General features: G+C 42.1%; 1 protein-coding gene across 1 annotated transcript in view; it reads left to right on the top strand.

Moving 5' to 3' along the window:
- The first annotated feature begins 8,741 nt into the window (after positions 1-8,741).
- Positions 8,742-12,730, top strand: part of hivep2a (HIVEP zinc finger 2a) — an 86,771-nt gene continuing 82,782 nt past the window's right edge. The window contains exon 1 of the mRNA XM_026340922.1: positions 8,742-9,176. The gene's annotated coding sequence lies outside the window, so the exon portion shown is untranslated. The remainder of the gene's footprint in view (positions 9,177-12,730) is intronic.

The raw sequence follows: 12,730 nt of genomic DNA on the forward strand, positions 1-12,730 counted from the left end.
CTAACCACTTTCAAATCATTTTGTCTTTATGTTTAAGAGGGGGTCACTGGTTTAGTTTTATTTATTTTTTGGCAGTCACTCTTAACAATTAGAGTCCAATTTCAGAATCTGTCAAAGTCTCATGAGTATTGTACAACTTGGTATCTTTTCCCCCCAATGGGACAGAGACACCTGTTTGATTGTTAATGTCTTAAAGGAGATGTGTACTGCTGCACTTCAGTGTTTGCTCAGTCATATAGAAACATTTCATACACAAACACACGACCCTTTATATCAGATAGCATCTGTAATTTTGTTCTTCAGTCTGCCCATGATGCTATGTCAGAGTCAGTATAGATAAATATACAGCAGGCTCAGCAACACTTCATGGTCTTACAACCAAAACTGATGGTTCCTTTTCTATTGCTCTTCTCATGCAGTTCTAAAACACCCAAAGTAGATTCTAAAACCTCAATCGAGCACAGCAGCAACTAAGGAAACAATTACATTGCTACACCAGTGTGAGACAACAATAAACTGAACTGTGCCTAATCTAGAAAACTAAAGTATTAGCCAGGTCCAGACCCAGCGCCTGATCAACCCAACAAGGTTGAAAAACAAAGAGCATTGACCTTTCTATTGAACTCGCACTTTAAACAATCTATGGTGCAGCTACCAAAAAGAGAGGGAGGGAGTGATCTTTCCACAGTGTGTTAGTGTCAATAAAAATCCATTACATGTCCATTCAATGCCTTAGTTGAGCACATTTTACTGTGGAGGGACTGATTGAAACACCAGGTAATCGCAGCTAATCGACACAAAATGCGAATGCTGAAAAAAGTGAATATAACTGGAAGTAGTTGGTTCAACCTAAATAAATGAGTTTCTATTGTTAAGAATACAAATGTTATATTTCACCTAAAAATACTTAAATTATTAAGTTGTTTCAACTGAAGTGTGAGTGTATTAACCTAAATATGCATTTGTTAGATCAATATATACTCACTAGTCCACTGTACTTTATTTTTTAAGGTATATTTTAGCATATTTTCCTAAGAACTTATAAAACATGTTCCTTCTCTCCCCGGCGAGGAAAGTTATTGTTTATCACCAGACGAGGTCATTGTCATAAAAAGCACACACACGTCTGAAATACTGTTCGTATTTGACTTGGTGTGGTACTGGTGGACATGACCAGCCTGGTCCTTCCAACCTGTCTGATTAGAGCTCGAGTATCTGTCACTGCTGGTAAATGACATGAAGGATTTCCATTACAGCTGCCACTTGTCTACAAGCTCGAGAATATTAACACGGTATCTTGAGGGATGTCTTGACATTTCAGGACCCGGTTTATTAATTTACTGTCATTTACAGAAGCCGTCAAGCTATTTAGACCCACTTAGTCGCCAGGCTATCGTCTAGATTACACCTACAGCAAAAACAAATACATCCAGAAACCGTGTCTTATGTACAGTGGTGCTTTAATTTATTAGAAATGTCTTTATTTTTACATTATAACATGAAATATGTGACGTATTTATTCATCTAATGAAATGAGCCAGTCTGAAATATTTGTGTTGGGCAATACTTTGTAAGTCTCTAAGATTATTGGAAATGAGAGTCAGGTGTAGACACTCAGGTGTGAGTCTAATGGATCCTGTCCTGTTTCAAGAGAAGAACTGATCTTGACAAACACACGTTCGTACAAGTATGAAACAGACATTTCATGCGAGGAACCAACGAACATCCCTGAGCCGAAACTGTTCTGTACGGAGGAATGCGCTAAAATCCCTCGGAGCTGATGTGCAGGACTGATAAACAGTTACTGGAAACATTTAGTTGAAGTTATTGCTGCAAAAGGGGGTCACATCACATCAGTTAGTGTAAGCACACCCTCCCGGACTTGCAAAACCCTTTTCTCCATTTTGTAACTCTTTCTGTTGAAAGAGCTAAATGAGATTCCTCAAGTGACATAAAACATGTTTAAATTAGTGGAAAGAATATTAAATGACTTCTGCCAACAACGTTATGTCCTTCAGCAGCACATGCTCTAAAGGAAACACAGCTTAGGTTTTGGTGATGTTCCAGAGGTGGGATTTCCACTGTCGTCTTAGAGCCAACAACAAAGCTTTTGTTCTGTCACGACTCAAATTTAATAAGGGATCAAATGCATGACTTTTGAGATGGTGAGTAAAAGTTCAAACAGTCACAGAGAAGCTGCGGGAGAATCAGGAGTTACTGTAGGTAAACAGGCAGCGGTCAAACAGATCATCGAGACAAACAGGGACATTGAAGGCAGATATCCAGAAACAGAGGGAAATGTTGGCAAGACACAGCAACGGAGGCTCGAATACAAGTCGTACAGGACGTACAGGGAAGGTCTGATGATATGAGAGTCAATAAATCAATTGAACTGTAAATTCATGTGGTGGGAACGATGTGTTTAGGTGTAAACAGCAGAGAGAGAGAGAGTGCTGATTCAAACCAGTCACCTGGTTGTTGATCTTAATATAGCTTTTAGGATATCGGAACAGTTTGTGGATCATAAAACCTGAGAGATGGAGTGGAATAGTTTGACCCTCGAGAATTCTGAAAAAAGCTGAAAGAGTGTGTGTGTTTGTGTGTGTTTTTGAGGAGAAGTGTGGAAAATTTTCCAACTGTGGAAATAAGCCTCTCCGACTGAGGATGTTAGTTTCCCTCTTCATGGATGGACACACATACACACCGTGTGCCAGTGCTTTGGGTTCACTGAAGAGCTGACAGCAACACGTTTCCTCTTTCCCTCTTCCTCATCCTTGTCGTCCTCCTTCATTCTCCAAAACGTTCCACTGTGGAAACTCGGTTTGATATGAGACTGAAAGAAACATAGCTCCTATGCATATCGTATTTTTAATGTACTGCACATGGGATATCTACCAAAAATGGATTCAGTTTGGTTCTGCATCAAGATTCAGACGTCACATGTCACATTCAGTAGATCTGCACAGAGACCGACTGCTAAATATAAAACATGTTTCTCACTTAATCCCTGTGGATTCTATACATCTGCCTTCACCCCAATGAAAACATTTTATTTGAGCAGAAATGGATGAACATAATGTTACTGCACATCATCCACAGCACTCCTCATTAATCACTTTCATATATTCTTTAGTACAGATCAGATCCAGACTGTCAGTTATCCTGAATAATCCAGCACTCTGTTTGATTTCTGCAAAAATTTGAACAATTTGAACTAAATCTGTTGTTGATGAGAGTGTTTTTAGTCCATCCATCCAACATAGAGTTAGACTTGAGACTAGTTGCCGTGTAGCAAAAGCAGAACAATAAAGTGAAAATGGATGGATGAGTGATGCTGAAGCAACTTTAAGGAGAATTAGGTTTGAGGTTTTTCCAAGGAAACATATTATGATTTATATAATGAAGACACTGGTGTCATGTCAGTACTGATGCTGACCAGTAAGGGACACTGTTTAGCTCCAAACGGCTGATAAGTCTTTCATGGTTGTACTGTGTGAGTTGCTCTCTCACTATCTCCGCTGAACACACACCTTCTGAAGATGTCCTCTTGAAGCTGTTATCTCCCAGGTAGTTTGACCTTTACTCTTGAGCTATTACATAACTATAGAACCACACCTCAGCAGAGAGATGACGGTGTGTCTGTGTGAGGGACGGGTTAAAGACACAGTGACAGAGATTAATGTGGCTGCCAGAAGGTGGATAGAGTGAATGTGTGTGTGTGTGTGTGTGTGTGTGTGTGTGTGTGTGTGTGTGTGTGTGTGTGTGTGTGTGTGTGTGTGTGTGTGTGTGTGTGAAGAAAAAAATCCTGCCTACTCAACTTGCTCACTTGTCAATCTGTGAGAACCTAGGTGTGGTAGCCCGGGGAGCGGTCTTTTTGTTTGTGTGTGTGTGTGTGTGTGTCCTAAATGTATAAGTGTGTTTGTGTGAGAGCATGTATGAGTAAGCATTAGTAATCAGTCAGCTGTCACAGAAGTGCTTTGTCTTGCAGAGCGTTACAGTTCGACTCCGGGACAAGAGCCTGAGGCAGCTGCCCGTCTCCGTGTGTGTGTGTGTGTGTGTGTGTGTCCACCTCTCTGATGTAATGTATTAATCACAACTTCCCGTAACTACTCAGCAGGTTCCTCGTTTATGGTTGTTTTTCTTTCAACTGTACAGTGAATGCAAACCATGAATAGAGAGGATTTAAGGTTCCAGTCTGGGGCTTTAACCAGAACATTACAGAGCAGCACATGACTCACATCCTGGGATTGTGAACAGAGTTGTTACTTAACCCAATCTGCTGAGATGAATGGCACTAAAATCATGTCTGTGTGATGGTGAACTCTGTGCACGCTGATGCTAAGTAGCTGCAGCATTATCTCTTCGAACAGGCTCGGTCTTCTTAAAACTCCACAAATCAAAATGTTTAGTATGAACTCAAATGAAGCCAGTGATGGGGTGATGTTCTTCAAAACCCAAAGTGACAAAACCACAGAGAATCAGTGCTGGTTCTGCAGCTCTTCTAAGCTTTTTAGTGCCTTTCAGCTTTTCAGCTCCTAGTTTGGTTCTACAGACGAGCTAGTGAAGTCAGTGCAGGAGTAGTAGCTAAAGTTCAAGATGTTTTTCTTAGCGGTTGATAAATTAGATCAAATATTGGACGAAGTCACCCAGAAACATGAGTCAAGTTAAACGAAAACATTGCTGCATGTCTGCTAAATGTGCAAAAATGGTGTTAGCATGTCTACTCTGTAAAGTGATACTAGATCTGCATACTCAACCCCTTGGGGCCATAAATCAGCTAATAAGGTGCGACGTCATGAGTGAAGGCTTCAACATGAATGTGAAACCTTAAACAGATATTTAGTAGAATTAAACCGATTTTTCTTAACATTAATTGTACTTTCGGTATGTTTTTACTTAACGGAGCATATAAACAAACGTGAGATTTTGTAAAAACTGACCCTGAAGTTCAGTTCATTTGTGTTTTTAAGACAAAGGAGCTGAGAAAGTTGGAGAAGTTGTTTGGAGGAGGTGATCGGTCAGAGTGCGAAAGACTTTCCCCCAACAAATGAACATTTGATTCCAGTGTGAATATATATATTTTTAATATCTGTGGCCATACCACAGTGTTACCAGCATGTTTGTTATTGTAACTATGACGATGTCCTGTAACAAGCCTAATGTGTTTTTGTGCATCATCATAACCAAACCGTGGTGGTTCCATAATCATAACTGTGTTTATGATTGATCCACAGTCTGTGTCTAAAGTGGCATTTCTTGTTGGAAAGTCACATCCAACCATGAACTGATCCAAAACAACCATAAAGAGACATAAATGACTACAAAGAAGAACAAGACAATGCAGCATGACTACAGAGGCAAAAAACGACTTCAGCAAGATGCCAAGTGGCTACGAAGAAATGCAAATGCTGCGTCTCATAGTCTTTTGATTCTAACCATTAGAACAGTAATACAATGAGTATGTTATTTTTTTAAATACATTTTCCAGTTATTTTTATTTTAACTGTCCAAAAACTTGTTTTAACCTTAAAAACAAAGTCTGGATGAATGACACATGAAAGGAAATTGATGGAGTTTCATTCAATTAAAGTCACATATGGAAAAAATCTCAAACCTACTTCATAAAATAACAGCTGCCAGGGCAGGTTATTAAAGTTATGAGTCATCTGAAGACATTCGCTGGTAGATACACGTGTTTGTCGAGGTGAAATCGGTTTCAGTGGCTGGTTCTTGTTGTTTTATGAGTGTACAGCTTTAGTGAATGTAGCCTGTAGTGCTTTACTTACTTATACTTTATATAATTCTACACAACATACATCCTTAGAGCTGAGTCGGTGTGCAGGCTCCACGGCTGCTGATGGCATACACCTTCCTGCTGGGCTTCATAGGAAAAGCAGATGCAAATTGCTCCATCAGAAGCTGCAGTAGCTCTCTGTCACCATGGTGCTGCGTTGCCACGGTGTCGCCATGGGGACTCCGGGGTCACTGATGATGAGGTCACATCCCGATGAGCCTCTTACGGGAGATGGCAGACGTTAATCCACTTATTGCTGGCCAGCACAACAACACACACAGTAAGGCCTTCAGACTCTTGTCCTTGAGTTGAGTCCACCTTTCTATAGATCCTCATATTACAGTAGTCACCATGTCCTCATCGTAAAACAAGTAGTTCTCATCCCAAAAATGTTTCCTTAAAGCAAACAGCATATCATGAATAGTATGAGTGACAAGTTAAAAGTGGGCCATAATATTTGACAGTAATTTAGAGGTAACTATTCAAATGCCAACATGAAAACAGTACCCACTGTTCAACCGGATCTTTTTGACCCTGAATGCCTTGAGCAGACCCTCTTGAGAGCTGTGCAAACACAGATAGTGATTCAAACGATAGCAAGCACCAAATGCAAACCTAAACCAATTAGGTTTAAAATAGAATATAAAAGAGTTTATTGACGGTAGATTTTGGTGTGTTTTTGCTTGAGATGGTACAAATTTAAAGCTTTTTCACTCTGTTGGTGCAGTTTGACAAAACACGTTCACAAACTAACACAACAAATCAGATGTTTGATTCACATCTGATTAGCTGCAGGATCAGCGGGATGTCCTCATTGTAAACTCTTCCAACAAGCAAACTGTGTTAATAATAACTGTAATATGAACTTTGAAGAACAGTTTTTAACCATGAAGTAGGTTCTCGGTGACTGTTAGAGAAACAGTCAACCTGCTTTCCCTTTGTCAACTGTGACTGCAGCTTTCTTGTGTACTGAAAACGACATCTGCGTGACGTATAGCTTCACTTGCCATTAGATAATAGGACAAAACCCAAGATGTTTGTTGCTTTGACTCTCTACAGCATCCAAATAAACAAGTAATACCATAAATATAACAATCTGAGGTAAAAAACCTGATGTTAAGGAGCCGTGGATTCAGAGAAAACCTGACAACAAAGCGTTGCCTATTTCAAATAGCTTCTTTTCCTCGTTTTCGTTCACTCTCACCGGGTACAACTTCTCACAGTGCTGTGAATGGACGGATGCCATTGAGACAATTATCAGCCCATTATGTGCCATTATCTGTTCCCAGGTACAGTAGGAACCATTTGAAGAAGGCTAACATCTGAGGGCTGTGCACAAGTCAGACTAGTTTATTATCACAGTGAGTGGTTTCATAAGGTTGGAATCAAACCAGTGGTGCTTCAGGTACAGGACACCCTGTGTCCAGTCATTTATTAAATCTGCCACCCGTGTTTAAAAGGCACTTACAAAACCTAATGTAGTTCATTAGCACAAAGGGGGTAGCTGCATCTGAACCTGTCCACAGGAAAAAAGGACTTTATAAAGCCTGATTTAATTTATTAGCAGGAAGCCTGCCCAAATGAGGTTCTCTGTATTCCTAAATGTGTTTTACAGATGGAAGTACTCAGAGCTGGAGTAGCTGCGTTGTCTGAATACTCAAAATCCCCCTCAAAACCTGGCAGGACACAGACAATTTGGCTTCCTATTGTTCTAATGATTCTGGCTGCAAATGGATGCAGTCCACCTACAGATATAAATGGGATGGTGCTGATGTTTCCACACGTGCTCGTGTTACATTTCTAGTGCCATAGAAAGTAGTGAATATACTGACAGATTAGACATGTTTGGTGATTGGGGTACGGCAGATGCATGCACACTACAGTGCAGAAATAACTACAATTGCTGCCTGACGGCACGTTTATCTAAATTCATATTCTAATCAGTTCATTGTTGATTCAATGGGTGATTTGTCAAATGTATTAAAACTTCCTGCTTGTATTCCTGAATGATTCCATTAGTGACAGTTGGAGTGAACTGAGATTAGTGACCTTGACCTTTGACAGTGACCTTGGCCCTGAGGGTCTAATCTGCCCATTTGTGACTCCAAGTGGACATTTGAAACACTGCATTCACAGGAATGGGACATTTACAGTGATCTCTGACCTTTGATCATTAAAATTCATGTCATCATGCCAAATTTAAAGAAATTCTCTCATGGTGTGAGGTATCGCACCTCTAATCTGACTGTCACCAGTGTGTAAGCATAAAACAATGTGAGGCCACTACCCCAGGGCCCTGAAAGCCCCTCCCTTCACGTGTGCCATCAGTTTATTTTGTTTTTAGTAAAATAATCAGCCTGAGTTTACTTTTGTTTTGCCCAAACCAGTGAGTAATGAGTCATGTAGCCTTCTTCCTAATGTCATTTTTTGTTGACATACAACAAGAGATTTTTAAACTTATAATACAATAATAATTCCAGACATAAGGATGTTAATGATGATCATAATTAATGGTGCTAGAAATGGATATTTATATGGAAATAGATTCTGAATGATAAATACACGTATTGCATATTTCATACATGTATTATATGTTTGCATTATATATCTTGTCATGTAGTTGAAGCCTGTCTTAATGAATTCAGTTCCAGCCGTAATCCATAGCTGAACGAGGCAGTAAGACATTCAGTCAGTCAGACAGTCAGACAGACAGGTCGCTCCAGAGGTGACCGGGGAATCCTGCTCTCTCTGTGCCGGCAGACAGAGCCTCCTCCTCGGCCACTGCTCCTCCTCCCCTCCCCTCCCTCTGCCCTGGTTGCGCGCTGGGGGATCCGACGACGTCACACACACACACACACACACACACACAAGCGCGCGCGCACACACACACACACACGCCCTCTCTCTCTCTCTCTCTCTCTGCCGCTCCGTCTCTCTCACTCTCTCTCTCTCTCCCTCTCCTCCTCTATGCTGCTATTCTGGGAAGTGGCGCTTGGAATAACCCCCGTGTGCGTAAGAGTGTGTGTGTGCGAGTGTATGTGTCTCCTTATTTCACCCTCATACACGCACACATACACACTCACAACACAGTCAGACGCACACATTTAGTGTCTGTCTGACTGCAGTAGAGGAGCTCCGGCAGCAGAAATCCGGTCGGAAAGGATTCCTTCCATTTTTACGCGCAACTTTTCCTCCGTCTGCCGCGACATTTCCTACGTTGGTTCTCGACTCTTGTGGATTTCTAACAAACGCCTGCTGGCTGCTTCTAACGGGCAACCAGCGAGGTGTCAAGCCCGCCCGGAATCGGATCTCCTGTCACCGGGGTTGCTTGTTGTCATTCTCGCACGGAGACGGAGACGCACAGCCGGAGCGCAGACAGGAGGTAAGAGCAGGGAGGGAAAAACGAAACCTCCCCGGACATATTCTCACACATATCACAGTGACAGAGGGGTTTTCTGCGCTATGATGGACATTATAAGCAGGTTTCACGGCACTTGATCTTTTGTTTAGCTTATAAGGGCAAGGCTATGCAGGGGGAATACCCCGGGCACGCATTGCATTGCATGCAGATTACCCGGGTTGCGTAATATCCTGAGGAATTCGCAGTAGCCTGCACGGCCAGGCTGGCTGCAGGGCCGGGGGAGAGACGTACAGGGAGAACGGCAGGGAGCGGAGCGGGGGGTGCTGTTAGATATGAAGCCGACAAAGTGGAAGCTCGGCTGGGTGCGATTGTGTGATTTCCACATCGGAAGGTCGACGATCTTCTGCATGATGTGCAGCAGAGAACGAGCCGCGCTCGCAGCGCTGCTGCTTTATTTCACCTGCTAATATTCAGACTCTCTCACTCTTCCAGTCACCGTGTTGAGCCCGTGTACAGCACAGACTGGAGGCTGTGACCTTAGCGCACTCTCTGGTATTTCCTTGTTGCTGCTACAGTAGGACCAGGGTGGCATACCTCAGATATCGCGGCTGTTGTCGCTCGTTGCCACCGTGTGTGCACATTTTTGGAGACATGCTGTGTTGTACAGCATGTCTCCAAAAACAAAAAGTGCTTTTTTGAGGGACTTCTTCCTGAGAAGGGAGCGACTTTATCGCATATGCTCATCGTTTGTTTCCTCTGTTTGTGTGTGTGTCTGTGTATGAGAGAGAGAGAGAGAGAGAGAGAGAGTGATGGTGGGTGGTGCGCTGGCTGGTTCCGGGAATGTTCCATGACGTGTTGCCGTCTAGAGAGGGGCCCTGGCCGGGGAGACTCCGACTCACGGCTCGGCCTTGCGCTGCCTCTGTCTCCACTTCTCTCTTCAACAAGCTGCTGATACTTGAAAACATTTTAGTCTCTCTTCACTGCGTTACCAGAAGAGATTTACAGCCTCATCATATCAGCGTGTCATAATCCCGTGATTTGTAGGGAACCTCCCTTTCTTCCCTGCGCCTCCACCCTTCCACACGGAGGTCAGAGGTCAAAGGTCAGGGTCAAACACTACTGTAAGCAACAGGTGTTAGGGGTCCTGCTGATGACATAACAGCACATGATTGGTAATACAAAGGTATTAAACTGCAGGTCAGAAACAGCTGAAGGACACTGTGCAGCCCAGCTGCTGCCAACATGACTGTTAGTGTTCAGGGTGTCGGAGGAAGCATAAAGGAGGGACAGATAAACAATAAAGCCAATAAAGATAAGGAATCCACATGTGCACCAGCTCCACAAGTAAGAAAATAATTAAAAATACTTAAAAAAAAATTATATAAAATGTAAAAATGAAAAGATATATAAAATCAAATTTCAAAAAATGTAATTACAAAAGCAAAACTATAGTAATTCTAATAATAACAATAATAATAATAATAACAATAATAATAATATGAAGAAGAAGAACTGCAGTTCCTGAAATAAATGATCTGTATTGTCCCATCTCTGCGTTATGTTGGCAGGAAAAGGAGCTAAATTTAAACCAAGATTGATAAAGATGATATTTTTAGAAACAATGAAAATCTGTGTGTGCTGCAAAACAACGGCAGCAAATGGAAAAGATAAATGAACTGTACATAACAGAGAGAGATGCCTCAGCTCGGTGCTTTGTTCCTGCAAAGAGAAGCTACAAAACAAAAAAGCTAATTGTATCTAGACGCTGCGATGTTGATAAGGTTATAATCCTGCAGCTAAAGAGATCATTGCAGTGTGCATTCTGTTGTCAGGACGCATGCTGGCGACTGTGTGCGTGCACGTCAGTGGTAAGTGTTTGTGTGTGTGACTGCGTGCTTGGGTAAAGGCCGACCTACGCACCATCTGTCTTGCTGCCACCTCAGATGGCCATCGCGGTGTAGTGTGTAGGTGCAAGCATCCATGCGCGCGCACACACACACACACACATTAGTAATGCGTGTGAGGTGTCAGTTAATTTTATGCACTAAACGTCAAATTAATTTATTACTTAGTCCTTGCAGGAACTCGATGTGTGTGTGAGGTACACCTGCCAATAAGCTGCTGATGTAGAGCAGTAACCAGCGGAGCTGAACTGACTCGAGTAAGTTGGCTGCTAATAATCCTCCATAAGTATGATTTGCTTTGAAGATTAGTTTTATCCTGGACAATAATCACTGTTGCACCCGCACTGTGTGTTTACTTAGGTGAGATGAAAGCAAACATTCATGGTTTAAATGGAAGAAAAGGGAAAAGTAGAAGAGGATAAAAGTACGAGAACATTTTGAGGGTTTTTCAGTTTAGCAGTGATAAAGCTGTTGTATTAGCAGCACTCACTGGCTGAACACACCTAGTGTTTACTTACAGTGTGGCTAACATCCTGCCTGAGCCTGGGACCTGACTAGTTTAGACAACAGGAAGAAAATCCTGCTTCACTTTCACTTGACTTTTTCTGATGTATTCATTTTACTTATGAGCTTCAGCACACTAGTTTTTCACAGCAGCTGTTTGTGGGTCAGTGGATGGTGAAATAAAACCATCCCTCAAAGCGCTGGTCTAGCTCAGCGGTTACTTCCCCATGGTTCAATCCATCTCTCCCAGCACTACCACCATCGGTGCTGTCCAGGTGTCTTTTGGGAGACGTGGGTGTGCCACTGGGTCAGTTGGTTGTTGTCTGTGAACTCGAGGGTTGGTGTCTTGACTCCTGGTTCCCCTGATTCCAGGCCACATGTCAAAGTATCCCCAGACAAGATGCTGAACCCCAAACCCTCGGCGCCTTTAAACGCAGCTGGCTGTCCACAAGAATTTCCCCAAGGGCATTAATGAAGTATCAGTTCTTCTTCTTATTATTATTAAATATAATGTAACGTTCATTTTAAAAACAATACTTCCTCTGAGTCCACTTATTTGTTTTTAGAGCTTCCAATCACATCTTATCGTCTTTCCCACTGAATGGAGTCGGCTTAGTTGTCATGGAGACAGCTCGGCTGTCAGTTGTCGTATGATAACATCGGGGATGGCGCAGTAAATGAATGGCTTATTTATCTACTGTATGTTACATTTATCTGTCAGATGCTTTCGTTCAAAGAGACTCACAGAAAGTGTGTCGCTGTAATTTGGGTTCAAAGCCGTTAGCTGAGGTGTTGAGTATGTTGTTGTAAAAGTAGAGAATAGTGTATTGATTTCAACTCATCCTCCAACCTGCTCATACGACCCAAAGAGGCATCTCCTCAAATAGCTCCCCTATGGCGACGGCTAGCATACCAGACCTTTGTCGTCATGAAAACAACAATAAATACACGGTTATGACCATAGTTACATTGAGGCACAGAAATTACTTGGTTAAGTTTAGTATAAACATTGTGGTTTGACTAAAATAAGTAACTTCCTTAATGCTACAGAAGCTTCAACGTCACGATTACTAGAATAAACGTGTCTAATGTTGTGGAACAGTCATGGATAACAAGCGCGCTGAAATTAAACATGCGTCTGTTGTGGGAAAGTCCTGTGTTTGTGGC

The sequence above is a fragment of the Anabas testudineus genome, chromosome 24, assembly GCF_900324465.2.
Source record: "Anabas testudineus chromosome 24, fAnaTes1.2, whole genome shotgun sequence".
Classification (NCBI taxonomy): domain Eukaryota; kingdom Metazoa; phylum Chordata; class Actinopteri; order Anabantiformes; family Anabantidae; genus Anabas; species Anabas testudineus.